The sequence below is a fragment of the Capsicum annuum genome, chromosome 5 (genome assembly GCF_002878395.1).
Source record: "Capsicum annuum cultivar UCD-10X-F1 chromosome 5, UCD10Xv1.1, whole genome shotgun sequence".
NCBI lineage: Eukaryota > Viridiplantae > Streptophyta > Magnoliopsida > Solanales > Solanaceae > Capsicum > Capsicum annuum.
Window position 1 is genome coordinate 125,091,631 of NC_061115.1, and position 3,951 is coordinate 125,095,581.

At 32.5% G+C, this 3,951-nt stretch overlaps 1 pseudogene; it reads left to right on the top strand.

The window, feature by feature from the left end:
• The window catches only part of LOC124898532, an 8,234-nt pseudogene extending 4,840 nt beyond the window's left edge, over nucleotides 1-3,394 (top strand).
• The last annotated feature ends 557 nt before the right edge of the window (nucleotides 3,395-3,951 follow it).

The window sequence follows — 3,951 nt, forward strand, 5'->3', positions numbered from 1 at the left end:
ATCACAAGTGGTCGATTTTGTTATTTTTTTTAAATTTTTATTTGTAAAAGAAATAATAATTAATATAAAAATTATTGAAATGATTATTTGAAAATTTTAAAATATGTGGTTCTTTTTTTTCTTCTAAAAATTTTTTTCTTTAAAAAATAAAAAACAGACCACTTTTTTTTAAAATTAATTAAAAAAGAATTTTTAAAAACCTACCACAAGTGGTCGGTTTTTAAAAATATTTTTTAATTATATTTTTTACAGAAACCGATCACAAGTGGTCGATTTTGTTATTTTTTTAACTTTTATTTGTAAAACAAATAATAATTAATATAAAAATTATTGAAATGATTATTTTAAAATTTTAAAATATAAAAGCGACCACTCGCTTTATTTATTTATTTTTTTTTAAATAAAAAACCGACCACATGGTGTAGTCGTTTTTTGTGATCCGTTCTTCCATTTTTTTAGTAGTGTAGGTCAACAATGCAACGGCATTGATATTGCTCTTGACAACTTGTATGACAGAGAGTTTTGTAACAAAGTAAACGACTACTTATCAGAAACAAACCAGAAAAACCTAGATGTCGGTTTCATATATACCATGCAATCCCGAACAATCAAAGTACTTAGAAACCGCAGCAATGCGTAGAAGCAACACATGGATTAATTTTGTCAACTTAAGAGATGAAGAATACAACAAAGACAACCGTATTCCACCAAAGATGAAGTTTGGCACTCTGGAAGTTGATGTAGAACGAAGAGATTTGACGATTAATAGCTTGTTTTATAACATAATTAGAACAAAGTCAATAGAAAATCTTACAGGGAGAGGAATTGCAGATTTGAAATCTGAAAAAATTATAAGCCATTAGATGCAATGATAACTTTTTTGGATGATCCACTTAGAGTACTTAGAGCAATTCATTTTGGTGCGAGGTTTGGGTTTGTGTTTCTAAGAGCAATTCATTTTGGTGCGAGGTTTGTGTTTGTGTTAGATGATAAATTAACGAAGGCAGCTGCAGATGAAAAGTGAGGTATGCTATTGCGAATAGAATTAGCAGAGAATGCAGTGGACATGAAATTGATCTTATAATTTTCAGCACGCATCCAGGTAATACAAGTCAAGACTTTACATATATAATCCCTAGTTCGATTTATTTGTTTGGTTTCAGACCTACACGGAATCTAATAAAGTTAGATGGTGGTTGCCCACGAAAACTGCGAGGATATATGAAAAAGTAGTTTTTGTTCTCTCTAACAATTTTTTTTTAAAAAAATTGGAGTTTATGTTTGGTTATGAAACTTCATCTTTGGTGGAATACAGTTGTCTTTGTTGTATTCTTCATCTCTTAAGTTGACAAAATTAATCCATGTGTTGCTTCTGCGCATTGCTACGGTTTCTAAGTGCTTTGATTGTTCGGGATTGCATGGTATATATGAAACCGACATCTAGGTTTTTCTGGTTTGTTTCTGATAAGTAGTCGTTTACTTTGTTACAAAACTCTCTGCCATACAAGTTGTCAAGGGCAATATCAATGCCGTTGCATTGTTGACCTACACTACTAAAAAAACGGAAGAACGGATCACAAAAAACGGCCACACCATGTGAAGTGGTGGTATAGACTACGTACGCTTACCCTCCTCAGCCGGAGTCTATCAGAAACATCCTATCTACCTCATGTGAAGTGATGGTATAGATTGTGTATGCTTACCCTCCCCAAAACCCACTTTGTGGATATACACTGGCTATATTGTTGTATTTTTCAAATTCCTAAAATTTTTGGGATTTCATGGATGAACATGCTTTTCGGAGGTCATTCCGGGAAAAAGTAAAAAAGTTTTATGGCTAAACGCCTCCTAATTCGTAATTAATAAGACTTTCAAATCTAGATATGTGGAATATATGAAAATATACTTTAATCTTGTAGTCTTGAGTATGTCGGGTAAAGTTGAAATTAAAAAATTGTAAAAAAAAATATTCATTTTGAAACGAACTAAAAAAGAAAGTAAAATAAATAAATTGCAATGGAGTGAGTATAATATATTAAATCTTGTACACCTCAATGAAATTTCTATATTCGTCGCTGCAGGTAATTAACCAGTCGAAGCAATGGCTTCTATTGCCAACTTGAAATTATTTTCTACTGTATTTCGTCTTCCTTCTGGTTGTGAATTATAAATTTGCGATGGATGTGATAGGTTGCGTGTTGCTTGCTTGGATTCAGCTTAGAGGCTTTTGAACTTTATTGATTACTCCGCATTTCCAGATGATTAAAAGAGACCTTGCCTGTTTGCTGCATTATTTTTGCCATTCAATGAGACCATTTATAGTGAAAATAATGCAAAAAAGATTCCAGTTGTCAATTATATTTTTCGTAATTCACTCCAGTTGAAGGTCAGTGATGCGGAAATGGTCATAAGCTTGAATAATGCAGCTAAGAAATTTGTCACCTTGATTCCGTCACTTGTTTCTAATGAAGATACCCAAGTTCTAGATGTTGATTGGAAGAGAGATATAATTGATGTTCCAATTGATGTGAAACTTAGAACATTGACTGGAATGGTGCTTCGAGAAATTAAAGAATTTTGGCGCATTGCTCTTCTTCTATCTCTACTCTTGCATCCTGTTGATATTGTATCCTCCTCTACAAACTTCTCTAATGAGAACGTTGAACTGGAGAAGAGAAGTAGATTATTTAAGATAGTAGAGAATGCAGTGATGAAGCTAGGTTTAGAGAAAGTTTGGGAAATGAAACCACTGGTGAATGGAAAAAAATAATGGAGATTTTGCTGATTAATAGCTCGGGGGCAGTTATCAGAGTATGGCAACAAAAGTTGCTGCTGTGGCAGCTTGCATATCGTTAACTTTCGATAATCGAATTGAACAAGGAGAGAAAATGTGAGTTAATAGAAATTTCTAGAGAGAGAAAGAAGAGAGAAGTCAGAGCAACATTTCTTCTATCTGAGAAATGAAAAATACAACTTGACCCAAAATATCTGGTCCCTTGCTATATATATAGCTGGGCCTACATGTATAAGATGAAAATATAATAAGTATAAATAACATAAATCCCAACTTTTTTTTTGAAGTAATTATACTTTCTTTCACTTTTTTAGTTACTTTACTCTCTCTTCCTATTAATATACATAACATAGGCGACATCTACATAGCATTCTGTGTATATGTTGGGATTTTTGTAATATGTTTAGGAAGTTGGGATTTTTTATAATATTGAAAAAATAAGTTGTGTATTTGTGTAATTTTTAGATATAATAAACAACAAAATGTGCATAAATATGCAATAGAGAGAAACTAAGTAATTCCAACACATATCCCTCTGGTATTGCTGATGAATGCATTGAATGGATGAAGAAAGTCTGGAAACATGCAAGAACTGCCTAGTAGTTTCAACTAGCTAAGTATTTTCTTTGGGATTGTTATACGAGAAGTTTAATGCACAAAGTTGGCCTCTTTGTAGACGTGTTTCACTTCTGCTCCTGCCTTATGCAACAGTAATCTGCAAATCACTTATCAAACTGAATAACCTTTAAAGTGCCTTGAGAGTCGATTTCCAGGATTATTGGTAAATAGATTTTTTTCTGTCTTGCAATGTTAATGTATACTAACGTGAAGATCTTGAAGAAAATAATAATTAGAACACTATTTGCATCAACCGGATATTTTCCTTATTGAATGAATGTGTTTTACATGAAACCGTATATATATACACAATAACAAGGAATCCTAAGCTAATGTGCAGTACCTCTATTCTTATCACAACCATAATCTGATTGTTATCACGTCGAGATCAACATATATTCAACTACAAGTTGGTTAGATGGGTAGGTCTATAGGTATAAGGTTACTGTCCAGATTGTCTTACATCCCCTCAAGCTGGAGTTGGGATTTTAGACAATTTCTAGCTTGGTGCGCAATGATTTAAATTAAAACTTAGGCAA